Raw genomic sequence first — 17940 nt, forward strand, 5'->3', positions numbered from 1 at the left:
ACACACACACACACACACACACACACACACACACACACACACACACACACACACACAAGCTAGATGTCCATTTGGCCTTGCAGATGATCTTTAATTTCATACAATTTCTGAACATCTCTCCCTTTGGGACTGCAGCCATCAGCTATGGGACTTTTCATCAAATGCTATTCAAAACACACAAATACACACACGCAATCTCACCTACCTGATCAGGAAATTTACCTGAAATGACTCCTCCAATGGCAAATCAGACTTCTTCTCAAAATCAGATTGGATTTACTACATTCCCATGCTCTGTATGATGAACATCATCAAATCATGTACTACCGTTAGACTCTACATAGGCATACCAAGTTATCATTCAGCTCTTCTTTTATTAAAACGTAATCCACAGGGGAGATAGAGCATGCCCGTTTTAAGGCCTCAGAGAATTTTATTTGAAGGGACTTTCCAAAAAGTCTGACCCGAGAGGGGAAAAAAATTGAGAGCACATACACAGGCAAACATCAAAACATATTACACCTGGTAGACTGTGACTCTGACGCCTTGTTTTGGGATTATGACATGCAGGCAGACACAGTGTGTGTGTGTGTGTGTGTGTGTGTGTGTGTGTGTGTGTGTGTGTGTGTGTGTGTGTGTGTGTGTGTGTGTGTGTGTGTCTAGAAACTAAAGTTTAAAAGTTTACAACAAGACTAAGCGATCTCATTCCCCCACAGTATCACACACTTACGTACACACCCGAGGTTACAATCCAAATTCTGTGACTTGTTGGCCTTTTCTCCTAGATGAAGCGTTCCACGGATCAGCGAGCCCATCAGCCTACTCTCTCCTCCTCTTTGCTCAAATCTCAGCAATTATATTTGACATGTAACATCAATAATCTCATTTATTTTCGCGCCCCCCTCTTTCTCTTTCCCAACCAACCACACACACACACACACACACACACACACACACACACAAATACACACGAGGGTCTGCTCTCTCCCATTCTCTTATCTGTGTCTGCAGGAAATGTGAGCCACACAGCATTCGATAAAAACAATTTTTTGCACCATTGATCCCACTTGTTTCTGGCTCCTGTTTTTTCCTCCTCTTGGTCCTCCTATGAAAATGGTATTTCTGGAGGTTTGTTGTCAAACAATGAAGTAAATGTTAGGAGGTGACTGCGTTTTATAAAGAGCAGCAGGGGAAAGACCGTGACGATTCATACTCAGATGAAATGAATCGCTGGGGAGAAACACACCATGGGCACAACCACTGGTGGTGGTGCCACTCACATAGGTTACATTCCACGTACACACAAATCACATGTATAGTGTGCTTGTTTGTGTGCTTGCAGGTATGAGAGAATAAGAGTTTGTGCACATCTGTTCATGTCTGTGTTTCCATGTGGACACTGTTTGCATTGTCCACTAGGTAGAGAAGCCATGCAGGCTCAGTGGGTGCCACTTTCAGCTCCCTTCACCGCAGTGCCACAGATCAATATAGCTGAAGTCACCCACCTCCACGCACTTGGCCTCTGTAATCATTCCCTACAATGTGTTCTGCTTCATTCCCTCCATCGGCCAGGTTGTTGTTTATCCTATTATAGCCCTAATTGCCATGCTTATGGTAACCTTTCTTCAGCTTGCTACCCCCTGCACTAAACTAATGGATAATGGCACAGGAGGGCTAATGCAACCAAGCTAATTTGGCTGGGCTTATATGCCCACATGGACACTTCAGTCGAGCACAATGCCCACGTCCATCATTCTCTCACTGTTTTTTTTTTTCTCTCTCTCTCTTTCTCTATGTGGCTTTCCTAGCATTAGCCCTTCAAGTCACACAGCGCACTGTGTGACTCGGGAGCAGGTTGCGACTAATGAGTTACCTCAGAGCTCTCAGTGCTATGGCTTTTTAATTAGTGTCGCGGTGCTAAGTGTCCCACATGGACCCTTCCCAAGCCCCCTTTCTTGTCATCCATCACCCACTCCTTTTGTTTGCCTTTCATTTACATATATGAACCAATCCCAAATTAGCGAGTGGCTCGTTAATTGCACGTGTGTGGAAGTAAATGGATGGTGGTATGGTGGGGTAGAGGTGTAGTCAACATGTTTACTTCCTATATACCCCCAAGGACCACTGAGCTCCAGCACACGGGGAGGTCATAGTGAATACGCCCCTAAGGCTAAAAAGATCTATTGTGCTGTTTGGAGTAATTAGTACAACTAACAAGCTCAGCCCACATTAATGGAGATATACTGTACATAGACACAAACACACACACACACACACACACACACACACACACACACACACACACACACACACACAGGCCTACAAACACATGCAGAATTTGTACATAAATTAATTCCATTACGTTCATTTTATTGTGTGCATGTACAAATACATGTTCATGATGCCTTCAAGTACTGAAAGATTGTCAAAACAAATGCAAAGAGTTAGAAAAGACAAACACAGTTGCTGTAACTGACGGAAATGTTTTTTTGGCTACCTTCAGAATGAGCTTACCCTGTTCTTCCATATCATCTAAATAAAATATCTTCTATTGGCTTTAAAAAAAGTCTATCAAATTAAGACGGCTATGGTTGTATTGACTCCTTTTGGCTGAACTGATCGATAGTTGGTCAATAATAGATAATGATGTCTAAGTGCTGAGCGATGGATGACAAGCAGCACCTTAAGTGTCCCCAGTGTTATTGATCATACTCAAAAAGCCTCATAGATCAGCTTCTATTCACTGGTCATCCGTTTTATTCATGTGTTGGGTGAAAACCCTGTACCTCAAAATGTACAACATTTCAGGGACTTGGTTAAAAAAAAAAAAGAAAAAAAAAAAAGAACCATAGAGTTTTATTTTGCAGGTTTTCGAAGTAGCTGCTTGACTGGTTCCTCATATGAACATAAAAACTTGATAATCATCAAAATTGATTAGTTTTTTTTACCCAATAGTAAGAATTTATTTGAAATTGTTACACTAGTTCCATCACGTTTTTACAGTCTGTGGCTGAGTGGACATTATTTTGTCTTCTAATAAACTGTAAAAGGTCAAATTAAAGGCATTATTACTGATAGAAAAGCGTCACATCACCATTAAAAATCAAAACATGTTGTAATCTGTTGTCACTTTCAAGTTGATTACTAGGTTGTTGAATACATAGATTAACGCAAGACTACAACTAGTTATTATCAAATGCAGTTGAAAAGTGTTAACATCAGTGCAAACAAAAAGGATTTGTCATGTGTCAGCAATGTAAAGTTTTGGTTCTTGCTATGATCCCTTTAATGTACATATATCTGAGTGGCTTTATAAACAAAATACATTGCATGTATTTTTAATCAACCAACCTTCAAACAGCCCAATGTGTATTGTCAAGAGAATAACAGTAATACCGTGTTGTGTCCTTTTCCTCTTTATTTTTATGTTTGACGTCTTGTCCACATGACAGTATCCAACAGCCTCACCGTGTGAGGTATATTGTTGTGTTTGTTCCCGATGTTGATTGGCCAATTATGCCTGATTGTGTTCCTTGAGGGAAGCGTTCTCCAAGCGGTGTTAGTGAATGGCCAAATTATGCCTTAGCTTTTACTGTGACCATGGGGAGCCCAGGACCAATCTAAAAAGTTTTTGTTGGTCTTTGCAAAGCCTCAACTAAGTTATAGTGACGCCATTATTAATCAAAGGATAGCTTGAAAGTCATTGTTATTTGTTAGTGTGACTTTAATGGCGACTTGGATGCCGTGGGCCTTTTGAGTTTTAATGAGAAGTTTCCAGGTGGGAGTTAAAGTTGGAATTGCGCCCTTTCTCTGTCCTTCATGACCCCTCTGTAACCAGCCCAACTCTGCATATCTAACTGTGACTGCATGCTGTCGCTCTGATATCACTTATTTGTCCTGCACAGAAATAAATAATATACAACTATACGTTGTATTATGTGCATATGTACTGTATACAATTGCAAACACACATATTTACTGTATTCCCGTTGCCTGTGTTGTGCAGTGCAGATGAATGGAATTGAAAGCTCACCAGCAGCTACCGACAGTGTGTGTGTGTGTGTGTGTGTGTGTGTGTGTGTGTGTGCGTGTGCTTGATGAGCTGTAAAGAAAAGGATGTAGTCTGACATGCTTGAAGCATTAATAGAGCAATATGTTGTGTCACACCCAGTAATCCTCTTCCGTCTCCTCACTCTGTGTGGATGTTTCTGTGTCTCTGTGTGTGAATGTGTGTGTGTGTGTGTGTGTGTGTGTGTGTGTGTGTGTGTGTGTGTGTGTGATTGATGACACTACTAATGGTGCGTCTAAACACTGGCAGCCCAGTTATCTCTTATCTGACAGGGGTAGAAGGCTTGTGTCAACAGCTGCTCCTCCTCCTCATTTATCTCTCTTTGTCCTTACCGCCTCTCCTCCTCCTCCTTTTTTCTTTCACAAATTAAAAGCCCACACAGATCATTGTCATGTATGATTGCTGATTACTATTTGTCTGTTTTAAAATGAATAATTATATCAATATATTGACCATTCTATTTTTTTTATTAACTATATAGTCTAGAAAAATGTAACATATTTGTAACAAATGCCATTTACACTTACCTAAAGTCAAACAATTAATCAATACAATCATTTAATTGACTAATAATTTATGTTTTCCCGGAGATTTCTTGTTGTTTAACACTTCAGCCATAGGAAATAGCAAGGCACTCCAGCCTCCCTGTGCAGCTCCACAATGGGCCCCATCTCCACCATAGGCCTCAATCACCTTAATGCGCCCGTTTAACCATTAGCTTCTCTGAGGGGGGCCCATATCCATCCATCCCTCCATATATCCCGTCATACATTAAAGGGCAGATTGATAGCCATCAGCCAGGCCTTGGCCACAGACACACTCTTAATATTGTGTCTAACAAAAACCAGATGGCTGCAGGGCTCTTCTGCAACATACACATACACACACATGATACACTCACTCACTGCTACCCCCAGCCCTTTCTACCGTTTCCCTCTCTCTCAGGAGAGGGGATGAGCGTTCTTAATTAAAAGTTGGATATATGGGCCTCTTGGTGGAGGTGGTCAAGCGGGATCCATTACCTGCACATTGGGGCCCTCCAGAGCAAGAGTTAGGGTGAGGGCTTAAGATGACGAGAAGGGGGATGGGGCACTGGGTTGTGGCGAGTCTGTCTGTGCAGCATCCTGACTTAAAAAATTGAGGAAAGGAAAGAAAGTAGTTATAGAGGTTTGAGCATGAGGTGGTAGCTCTAAAGCGAGTGCTGAGCCCGGCACAGGCCAGGAGGTGCGAGCCATGATCTCAATAGCTGTATTGTGTTCACACTTGAACTGGGGCCAAAAACCCTGTGAAATATCAGAGCAGATTGAGGGAAAGAGAAGTGTGGAAATGAAACAATGGTTTACACAACAGTGAAATAGGTCTTTTCCTCTGCTTCTCTCCAGCAGGCCCAACACTCGAAGAGTAAGTTTTATTGGTCCTCCTGTCCTGGCTAGTCTCAGCCCCAGTAGGGCAGCGGAGGGGAGGGCCAGGCCTACATGTGTGTAGACAGACATAGAGGCACACTCAGATAGACAGACCTAAGTTCAGCAGCCACACACAGAGCACAGATGAGAACACACGCATTAAATTATCCTTTGGTTGAGATGAGAATAGCCAGATATTCTTCTAATCCTGTTCGAGGAGAGTAACACGTCTCATAGCATCACGCATGCCTTTGTGGCTACAGCTAATCCTTCTGGGCAGAGCACCCCTCCTCACATCCGCCTGATAGAGCAGTCAAGAGTTAGTGTCTTTTATTTATTTTTCTTTACTTTCCTCTGTTACAAAAAAGTAGAAGAGGGGTGGACTTTTTAAATACATGTAAGGGGTACAATAAAGTGCAACATCAATAATCAATAAGGCTGTCTTTCTTTTTGCATTTCACCTGTTGTTTTAATGTATCTACAGCAGTATTATTTGTACATTTAACAAATATTTATAAAAGGGTAAAAACATTTTGAACAAATAGCTTCTCTTTAGATCTCTCATATCCATGTTAATGCCTTTCCCTTTGTTTTTTTCTGATACCATTTGTTCTGAATATAGCACTGTGTTTTTTTGTCTGGATTAGGTTGAGTTTTTATTATATGCAAGGACTAGATATTTATATTTTCAGAGCAGCATATTTCATTTTTGTATTGAGTGAGCCCTTGTATTACAGAGGGAGCCTTTAAACTTTAAGGTTAAGGTTGTATCATGGTTGTTTATAGCACAAATGTTGCAAGGCTAGCAAGTTTCTGCTAGTAAGTCTACAGTAACCTTTGTGAGATGTCAGCCCTTAACATGTTCAGTTATCCCACTTATAACACAGTTTAAAACAAGGTTCTTCTTCACCCGCAGAAATGGACAAGACAATATAAAGTGCTGTCACATTTATGTTATATTTTTCTAAATGTTTGATTCTGGAGTAAATGCTTTATTTTGCGTCATCAGACTGGGGAATAAATCCTGGCCACTCGCTACAGGTGAAGTTGGAGGAGGACAGAGGAGGTGGTGAGAGGAGAAAGTGGAGTCTGGTTGTTAGAGTAAACAAGGGTTCTGCTCAGATGGTTCCAATAAGTCCCAGGCCTGCAGCCACACAGGGGTTCTGCCACATGCTGTCCTGGCCAGCTGCTGCTTTTTTCCGGCACCACTTTACTTCACAATGCATTTTTTTGGCAATTTGAGCTCTCAAATTCAAACCTCCTGCAAAAGCCCTGATGAGGTATGGGTGATGATGATGTGAGATTAACTGAGGAAGACAAAATGACCAAAAGAAGAATCTGCGAGTATCTATCCATCTCTTTCTGGTGCTCTTTCCAGTTTAAATGCCAGCTTAAAAGTGTACTGAACACTTTGTATCTTCTTGGCTCTCTGCTGTCCTGACGCTGCAACTTTCTACAACGCGGGGACCAAATGACATTCCACCAAATTATGAAATTTAAAGGAGATGGATGGAGACATCCTCTGTTTTGTGTCGATCGCTTTCTCTGAGATTCAAGGAATGAGTTTGATTGGTTAAATGAGGCCAACGTTGATTTGATACTGAGCAGGAACTGACATGTAGAGGGAAAAAGTCTCTTTCTGTTCATGTTGAAAACCCCTGTTGTCTGGTTTAGAACACTGGAAATATGATTGTAAATGAATAGTTTTTCACTGCGTTTCTATGCCTCTAATTATCTGCTTCTCTCTTCCTTCATCATTCTCCATTGTACTACAGAAACAAGTGTTATTGAAGGAAGTATTCCTTTATTTGGGTGTTAATAAATAATTGATGGTGTTATGTGCTCTATAAATTTGTACCAAGCACCACTTCCCTATTTGTGTTTGCACAGTTCCAGGAATTGTCCTATTTTGTGTTTCACTTCCGATGTAAGTCGATAGAGTGGAGGTCAAGTTTTGTCAGTGTTGAATACAAGCTTCCTCTCCTCATTATAATTGCCCTTTTTCTTGGCATAGATGCATTAGACCTGATTGATTTAGTTGCTTTGCTTGAGCACAGGAAGTTTTATTTTATATACCCATATTATTTCAACTATTTGAGAACTTAGGAAAAAGAAAGCATTAATAGTTGATATGCATTACATGCTTATATTTTGAGATCCATATTTTGATGTTTCATTGCAAATTGTAAATATTTCAGGTTTTAAATTCCAGAATGGCTTGTTGAAATGTATTGATTCTTGGTTTGAAGCACACTGCAACAGTAAAAAATACAAAAAGTGTGCACTACAATTATGTAAACTCATTCACACACACATGCACACACACATCCACACAAAATACTTTCAAACTTTGGCGCCTCTGACATGGAACCCATGAATGGGTTTCACTGGGATTGTTCCTTAGTCTTGCAATGAAGGACTCATGAAAAAACATTATTATATTCTCATAAAAACCCTATATATAGTGGCTGTACATGTAGTAATTCAGTATACACATTTGTGTTTGTAGGTTTATGTGTGTCTGTGTGTGTGTGGACTCTGGAGACCAGCTCAGCAGCACCATCAAACGTTTGTCCCTGTAGCCAATAAACAACCACTTTGCTCACTGTGCGTTTCTTTCAGCCAATAAACACATACTTTACTAACTCTGCCTCCTTCTCAGTTAATATTCAACCATTTTACTCACTTTGTTCTCCTCTTGAGCCTGTTAACAATTATTTTAAAATGAGATAAATGTTCTTTATGGATCGTATGATTTCTTTGACAGAGGCCAGTATGAGAAAATGTTTCCTCAGTCTGGCTCTTACTGAGTTCAATATGTGTGCTCCTGTTTGTCACACACATAAGTCTAGCTGTTAGCCTTCAGACTGCACAGACAGAGTGTGTGACCCCGATGTACTGTTCATATATTTCCCCATATACACTGCACCTGCTTCACTATAATGAGCCAATATATCTGCTCACTAATTGCCCTAAATACATATCATAAAGCTCGGCCTGTAAAAGGCTGTCCGACAGTAGAACAGACATAGCATGATGGTAACCTCTGTGCACACACACACACACATGTACACTTGTAACACATCACATATACATAAAAAACACACATGTACACAGGCAAAAAGACACATAAGCACACACACTTCCACGTACACACAACACATATAAGATGGCATGCACATATACAGACACACTTACACACACTCATCCAGCCTTTTAACAAGGGGCTGTAAATAACACAAAGCCATTTCATTAACGAGGTCCAGCCTGAAAACTCACTGCCTCTCTTCTTTTAAAGTGTGCACACTTCCTGTTTAAAGTTACACTATCCGGGCAACCCAGCACATGGCAATCTGCTCATTCAGATGAACTGCAGGGGGTGTGGAAGTGGACATGGTGGCGTGATGCTAAAAATAACACAGTGTAAATATATATATAATATATAAACACAAATACATAGTCACTGGTTACACACATGAAAAGCTTGTTCAAGGCAAACCTGAGCCAGCCCTGACTATTAACCTGAGCCAGCCCTAATAAGCATTATCAAAAAGAAAAGTCTTAAGCATACTCTTAAATGTGGTGAGTGTCTGCCCCCCCCCCACCGGACTCAAACTGGGAGCTGGTTCCACAGAAGAGGAGCTTGATAACAGAAAGCTCTGTCTCCCATCCTACTTTTGGAGACTGTAGGAACCACAAATAACCCTGAATTCAGGGAGTGCAGCTCTCTAGTGGGGTATTAGGGTACTATAAGCTCCTTAAGATATGATGGTGCCTGACCAAGTAGGGCTTAGGTGAGGAGAAGGATTTTAAATGTAATTCTTGATTTTACAGGGAGCCAGTGCAGAGAAGCTAATACAGGAGTAATATGATCTGTTTTCTTAGTTTTTGTTAGTGCACGTTCTGCAGCATTCTGGATCAACTGGAGAGATTTAAGAGACTTATTAAAGCAGCCTAATAATAAGGAATTACAGTGATTTGGTCTAGAAGTATCAAATGCGTGAACACATTTTTCTGCATCGCTTTGAGACAGGATGTGCCGGATTTTTGCAATGTTACGAGTTAAAGGACATATCCTGATCAAAGATAACTCCTGTCAATGTCATCTAGAGAAATTATATCACTAGATAATTGATTTTGGGGGATTTCTGGGCCTAGTAGAATAACTTCAGTTTTGTCTGAGTTTAACATCAGGAAGTTGCAAGTCATCCAGGTTTGTATGTCCTTAAAGCAAACTGGTTGGTTTCGTCTGGCTTGATCGATAGATAGAATTGGGTATCATCTGCATAACAATAAAGGTTTATGTGTTTTCTGATAATATTGCCCAAAGGAAGCATATATAAAGTGAATAAAATTGGTCCAAGCACAGAACCTTGTGGAACTCCGTGACTTACTTTGGTGTGCATGGAGGATTTCATCATTTCCATATACAAACAATATGGATCAATCTGATAAATAAACCAGCTTAGTAAGGTTCCTTTAATGCAAATCAGCGTTCTAGTCTCTGTAATAGGATGTGATGATCAATGATGTTGAATGCAGGACTAAGGTCTAAGAAGACAAGTATGGAGACAAGTCCTTTGTCTAATGCAATTAGAAGGTCATTAGTAATTTTCAACAGAGCTGTCTTTGTGCTAAGATCCTCAAATAAACTATTGTTATATAGAAAGTCCCACAACTGATTTGTGACTGATTTCCCAAGGATCCTAGAAAGGAAAGGGAGGTTATAGTTAGTTAGCCAACACCTCTGGATCAAGAGTGAGCTTCTTAAGAAGAGGTTTGATTACAGCTACTTTGAAGGACTGTGGTACATGGTCAGTTAGTAAAAACAGATTGATAATATTTAGTAAAGAGGTGCTAACTAAAGGTAAAGCTTTTTTTATTCAACAATTCTCAAATGAAATCATTATCATAAATCCCCATATCTAGCCTCAATTTCCCACCTGCAAGAGAACTGTTATTCAAGTCTCACTTAAGGGAAAAGTCAGCTGGGTCAAACTCAAACAAAATGAGATTTGACTTTACAATGATTTTGTGAGTGTGGGAGATGGACACTGGAACTTTTCACATGCTGTTTTTAAGTGTGGCACATGCACACTCACCACAAATGATAGCTCTGTGACGGCGACTGCAGAGACGCTGATTTAAGAGAAGCAAGTTGGGTCATTAGTGAGCCGGGCCACATTCTGACACTCACAATGCATGTAGACAGACACACACACACACACACACACACACACACACACACACACACACACACACACACACACATACATACTCTACAACCCAGATGGCTTTTACAAGGCCCCAGGCCCTCCTCGGCCTGCCTGCCTGGTTTTTAATTATGTCGATGGCTGCCCGGCCCAGATAAAATGGGTCACATTTAACACGCCTTCACTCACCTTCACACACATCACACATCCACTCACACACAGTGAACACACACTCCAACACCTTGCATACATATTACTAGTGATACAACTAATGCTCACACACAGTACAGACACACATTTTTACAGTAGTATTCGCTTGTGCCTTTGACAAAAACAAACTTGTCTCGATAAAAGGATGTCTGTGTGTATGTGTGTGTGTGTGTGTGTGTGTGTGTGTGTGTGTGTGTGTGTGTGTGTGTGTGTGTGTGTGTTTGGATTTACAGCCTGTTTCCTCTTTAGCTGTCATTAGACTGCCAGACATAGCTACACAGGTGTACTATTACCAGCATCAGTAATTGGCCTTACGCACACACACACATACACACACATACACACACATGCACACACACGTACACACACTTTATTTTTAAAGGTCCAATCCATACTCACAGTATGGCTCCTCTTGATGAAACACTTTGGCTCTGCTACTGATTGTCTTCATTTGGACTCAACACATTTTTCCTAGAAATAGTTCATTTCAATCAAAGGATTAATTTAAAGATTCCAGTTGTTTTGTTTAAATGATCAAACGTGTGTCTTAATAAAAGCCACATTGTCAGCACAATTGCTAAGAATATGTCTTCTCGCATTATCTAACATTTTTAACTTACAGCTTTGACGTTATGTCAAAGACATCTTTTTATTGTGTTAATGTGTATGAAACTTGTACCTTTAGAGGCAATAGTGAGTCTCTGTAGCGTCCAGTCTGCACACAAGAAGAAGAGCTCTCCTGAGTGCTTGTTAATCACATTTTAGGTACACGGTCGGTGTATGTTTTGATAGTTTGAATAGTTGAAAAATCCTACACAAACCAGACATCGTACCAAACACATAGATGGCTAACTATAAACTATAGGCCACACGAGACAATTATAAGATAGCTGTGTTATTTTGACCAGCTATCATGGTTTCAACAATTTGGTTGAATATTGCATATTCTTCTTCTGTTAGTTAGTAGTTGGCTTTTTTTATTTTTAAATCTATGACTGATGACTGCTTGACTGTGTGTATGGACCCAGTGGTAGAGATGAAATGTTGTTGGGAGAATGTGACCACGTATTACACTTTGCTCCTTTAAGGTGTTTGAAGAACACATTTGAATAATATTTGAATAATATTTGAATTTAGTTGGACAAACAAATTCTTGGCTTCTACATTAGACAGTTACTTTTGGTCCTAGATAGTGTGCAGGTGATTTGGTGTATTTTCATTGAAGAGACGTTGTGGTGGTGACACAAAGATAGGAAAAGGAAGATTTAGAGTATCAAGAGAAGGACTCTCATGGCTGGGAAAATATGGACAAGTTAAATGAATGAGTTTTGCTTAACAAATACTGTCAACTTCACTATCAGAACAGTGCTGAATTTCGCTGGATTGACAAATGTTGACTATATATTTTGGTTTTGAATTAACTGAAATTAGCTGAAACCGTAACAAGAAATATATCGACTCTCCTGCATCTGTTCTGGTGTGTGGTTTTAGATCAGTTTAGCAATTTTTTACATTCTGGAACAATGTGCATGTGTAGCAGACTTGCATGTATTTTGCATGATGTTTTCTATTGGCTCAAAATGTTGAGTTTTTAGAAATGAAAAAACTCAACATTGGAAAAAAGTTGGCGCAATATGGGAGATTTGTTGTTTGTAGGTAAAAATGACACAGTCCAAATAAAGTTGTCAACAAATTTCATTAACAGACAAAGGAATAAGAGGCAATTTTGTTGACATCTGAGTACAAAAATAAACTAAGAGTTAGACACTTTAATCAGTTTTGCGATAGCAACTTTCCTCTTTCATCTTACTCTTCACAACCCCCACCCACCCGCACCCTCCATCGTCACCCAGAGTGGGCTGAAGTTAATAGAATATGACTAATCTCTTTCTCTCTATTTCTTTCCATCTTTTATTCTCTGTCTTTTTCCTTCCTGAATTAAGAGAGGGTATACTGACAGGACGCCTTGCGTGCATGTCCACCTCTCACCTCCACATACACACTCACACACAAATGTGGACAGACACACACTCATTTAGACTGTTGAGTGATGTGGCAGGGTAGGGTCATCTCTGCAGGCCCCCATCCACCATGCACAGGCCAGGCCCGCATACACATACATGTGAATGTGCACAAACACATGGAAGGCTGTGAGGATCTGTAATCTTTCAGCCGCTTTATTAGTCCGCCTGTGTGTGTAAGTGTCTGTGTGTGTGTGTGTGTGTGTGTGTGTGTGTGTGTGTGTGTGTGTGTGTGTGTGTGTGTGTGTGTGTGTGTGTGTGTGTGTGTGTGAGCAAGTTAAGGGACCTCCCAATTGGAAACAGACCCTTTTCCAGAAAGGATACACACTCTCACACACACTTCTTTATGTCTTGTTAGTCTTCCTGCACCTTAATTTGCAACACATCTAACAACCAGCTCCGCTGCCCACTTCACAGCCACTCAATCTGTCACTGTCAATGCTCTGTTTCCATGACTGGCCCTCTCGTCAGAGTGAAACAAAGCGTGTGTTTGTGCGTGCATGTAAGTCTTACTCTGATCACCATTTTTATATTGTATTTTGTACAGCTGCATAGAGGGAAGGGGAGTTTAATTTCAATTTATGCTCTTCTACCTGGAGAGATATCACTCCAGGCTACCCCCTAGCTGCTTCAAGGAGAAGTGCATGCAACCCCCCCTTGTCTTTCTCTACATTTTCACATATTCTTGTACTAGATAGATTAAAAACCAGAGCCATAATGAAAGGCAATCTGTCCCTTGTTCTCTCCTCTTTCTGTTTGAAACAACCTTTTTTAATTCGGTGGCCACTTCTACAGAACATGAGTAGGTGAACCAGGGGAGAGTCAGCTTTCTCTTTACATTATCACAGGGCTGTTTTCCTGTTTTCCACAGGCCGCAACAATCTTCAATGCAGAGACATGTTTCAGCAAACTTTGGTTGCAAAAACAGTCTCCTTTTCTATGTTCTTTGTGTGATTACACTTGACTACCTAAATCCAACACGGGCATGCTCGTTGGACTTTCACATAGATGGATGGCCATTGTTGCTCGTCTTGATATCCTCTGATGTGAAAAAGGCAAAGCAATATCGCTACTGATCACTGATTTATCAATCGAATGAAGCATTTAATACAAAAACCAGCAACTTTTGTTTATTTTCCAACATGGAAAACATATATAGACAAGTCAAAATTAAGTTGTTACAATTTAAGAGTTTTGAAACTATCACAGGCACATATAGAAATACACGCGAAGATGGGTGTGTTCACACATTGAAACCCGGGGCAGTGCAACAAAGCACTAAGATCACACTTCATAAAAATATTTTTGAGAGACACACAATAACATATACAGTATGTCTGCTTCTATCTCCGTCTCACATCAAAATCACAACTACCACTGCGCTCCGAGCTGCCTTTTCCATTTTCTGCCCTCCGTCAAACAAAAAATAATATGTGCCTTGTCACCAACGTCTATCCGTACAAGCAACTTTCCTCTATTAATTCAGCCCTGCACGCCACACACATCCATCAGATATAACTGGCGGTGGAGAGGGCATGCCGAGACATCCATTAAAGGTTCCTAGCTGTCAAAGGTTCCCCTTTGTGTTGTGAGGAGCGATATAAGTGTTGTGCTCTTATCAGAGCTTCCTGTGGAGTTTACTCTGCATCCTCTCCACTCAGGGCCGCTTCTCTTTCACTGAAGTCTCATTGTGTCTCTGTGCGCATGCACGTGTTGGTACGTGTGTGTGTGTGTGTGTGTGTGTGTGTGTGTGTGTGTGTGTGTGTGTGTGTGTGTGTGTGTGTGCTCCCATATGAATCATTTTTTGATGCTGTTGAATCAAAAAAATAGGTTAAAATGTGTTTTTTGTGTAGAAAATCAGTGATTTAGAAGTGAATGAAAGTAGGAATAATTAAGTTAAGTGGGACTGTTTTCTTCTCTTTACTGGCCTTAAAGGATAATTCTCTTCAATTAGTACTACTTTGATTTTACTTTCATGGATTTTGACATCATTTGTATCAGTTATAATAACATTACACTCTCTGGTGAGGTAAAACCAAAAGTGAACTCTCCTGAAATATTGACAATAATCCCTCTGCACACAAGGAAACTGTGCGCTCACAACTACAGCAAGTTCAGTAGGTCAACATTGAACCAGGAAATGTGATGGATGTTTACAATGGGCAGTTTGGGTAATATCTTTAATGTTGACCTTCATTTCCTTTGGCTTACTTTGGGGTTTGTTTAAACTGGTTTGATTGTCTGATTGCTGGTGTTTATTGCCCTATCAAACATATTTTTAACAATTCTGCCATATGCAGCAATTACCGTGGTCAATTTTGTTATTTCTGATAAGAATGATCTCCAAAACTACAAAAGAGATCCAAAATACCCTTTAATTGTTGAGAGGAAGGAGGTCGTCGGATGCAGGAGATCAGTAAATTGGCATTGTTATGCCCAAATGAACAGAATGAGAATGTGTCAATGCAAGGTGGTTATAGACATTAGTTGTTACAGCATTATATATATGAAAATAATTTCATATATATAATGCAGCATTCCTCATATCTTTTGTATAACAGTTCCTGTTTCTAGCCTCTGATCTGAAGGAGGAGAGAAAACCTAAGGGAAAATCTGCCTGGTTTGCTTTGTTTTGTTGAAACCCTTTCCTTTGCTCGTGGAGCTGATGGTTTCCACCCGGGTCCTCCTCCCCCCGTGACGTAGGGAGGGGGGAAAATTAAAAAGAAAGGTAAATAAACAAACAATCAGCCGTGGGCTTGTTCTGGCTCTCCTTCTCTGTTGCACCTCATTTGAAGCCTTATAAATCAGGCTTCCACCCGGAGACAGGGTGTTAGCAGGCCTCCCAGACAACACACACACACACACACACACACACACACACACACACACACACACACACAAATGTTCACATACAAAAACACACAGCACGCAGGTCTGCAGCTCGCCTCTGATCAGAACCTTTAGTGTGTGTGTAGGAGGAGGGGGTAGCCAAAATGCATGTGCATAAATACTACCATGCCCATGGTAGTATTCATACATGTGTGGGTCAGTCTGTGCACTGTTGGGCTTCCCTACCTCCCTTCGCACACCTATTCCTCCTAAAAAAAGAAAAAATCCCACCTTGACACCACCTGGATTTTAGTTTTTCTCCATGTGTTCATAAAACATGTACAATACCTGTCGCAGCTCCCCGGCAGTAACGTGACAAGTGCACTCTGACTCCAGAAAAGATATTGGGTGGAGTAGTAGGTGTTAGGAGGGGGTATGCCTGGTTAGTTTTCAGTGACTGTTTTCACACATAAAATAAAGACCTGGATTCAATCAAGCAGATTGTTTAAATTGTAAACTGGAAGCAGATTCCGATTTTATTTAGAAGCTTTTCCAGTGGACATTATCTCATTATTTGCTTCTGAATATCTCAGTGTGAATTACAGAAAATACATATCAGGAACTGATATGTACTAACGGTCCCACTCTCACAATCAGCAAATACATTAACATAAGTAGTAGCCACAGTTTTTTTAATTGTGGAACAGGGTTTCAAAACAAAAATTACGGTTTTGATTATTTTTAACCTATGCCCTAACAGGCTTTGTTATTCTACAACAGGCACATTTAGTGAGGAAAATAAACTCACACCTTGGCTCAAAAGTAGAAACATTTCTGTTACTTCTAGATGTTAACTCAACTAAGCGCACATGCATTTGCCTGAAACGGTTGCAGTATTTGTACAAACGCGCACATGGCAGTTCTTCCACACCTCCAACCAGACCCTTTACATATTTACTCACCAAACTTGGCACCTGCACCCCCACCCACAAAAATACACCTTCTGCAAGCGCTCACCCAAACAACAAGAACATGACCATTCACACTTTATGAGCTGGGAAAAAAAAAAACATGAACATGCCTTTAGAAAAGCAGCCAGTTAGACAGGTTCATGAACTTTGTACATCTAAAAACGTCAGATAGTTTGTTGGTTCTTCTCCATCACACCTCAATTTCCTACAGCAGACATTTGACTGTGATTAGGAACGCAGAGAGTCAAGCTAGAGGTCAGCTCTGAACGCAGGGCCGGCTGATTGGGAGTTGTAATTAGAGGAGTTGCTCTGTCTCAAGCCAGTTCTCCCCTGAGGATTCACGCAGGCTCAGTATCACATGCGGTGCTGCGGCGAAATCGGAGCTTCACCCCCAGCTTGGTAGAGAGGGTGGGCCTTGGGGTTTCAGTCGAGCTGCCCCCAGATTTACGGAACCGCCGAAGTCCATCACACTCACATACCAATACACACACAAATGCACTCAAAGGAGCAAAGAGTAGAAACTATGTTTGGCCTTTAAAAGGTATGCTGTCTCTTTTGCAGTCTGCAATAGTTGTCTAATATCTGTTCCTTTTGGCAAATTTGAGGACTTGTGTTCATTCTCATTCTCTCATTGTCATGATTCAGAATTTACAATTGTGGGAACATTGAGATTTTAGGCATAAAGCATTGTTACTCCTTCCTGGTTTTCCCCTCACTTTGTGCTCCACAATAAACCCCTCATCTCTTCTCCTCCTCTTCCTCCTTCACCTCTACCTCCATCCTTCTTCATTCTCCGTTGAAGCGGGTAACATGAAACCCGGTCTTGGAGTCTCAGGGGGGTGTAAGGGTTACAAAGGGTGATCAATATGTGCCGGAGAAAGTCTTTAGACAAGTGAAAGAAGCCCCAGTTTGTCCACTCCCTCCTCCTTTCTCATCCTTTCCCTCTTTCCTCTTCTTGTTGTTGGGATTGACAAGGCCAACACTCACTGACACGTTGCCTCTGTGTCTTAAAGTTGACTGAAAGACTCACAGCTTTCTTAGTCCCTGATCAGACAGAGCGCATTTTGCAGGTTGAAAACGTGAGGTGCACCTCACTGCCTTTGTTTTGTTGCAGACACAGCGTTTTTTGTCTTTGCTTTAACTGTTGCTAGTCAACCACCGAATTAGTGCTAAAGTTAATACAAACCATGTGTATGCCAACTGTATTAATAGTACATTTCAAAT

At 40.8% G+C, this 17940-nt stretch overlaps 1 protein-coding gene across 1 annotated transcript in view; it reads left to right on the top strand.

Annotated features, from left to right (window-relative positions):
* The window catches only part of LOC137889095 (histone-lysine N-methyltransferase PRDM16-like), a gene marked incomplete at its 3' end in the record, with an annotated part of 163271 nt that overhangs the window by 132746 nt on the left and 12585 nt on the right, over positions 1-17940 (top strand). The window lies entirely within an intron of this gene.

Source organism: Cebidichthys violaceus, unplaced genomic scaffold (genome assembly GCF_023349555.1).
Source record: "Cebidichthys violaceus isolate CVI_PGR_0920_01 unplaced genomic scaffold, fCebVio1.0.p SCAF_6, whole genome shotgun sequence".
Taxonomy (NCBI): Eukaryota; Metazoa; Chordata; class Actinopteri; order Perciformes; family Stichaeidae; genus Cebidichthys; species Cebidichthys violaceus.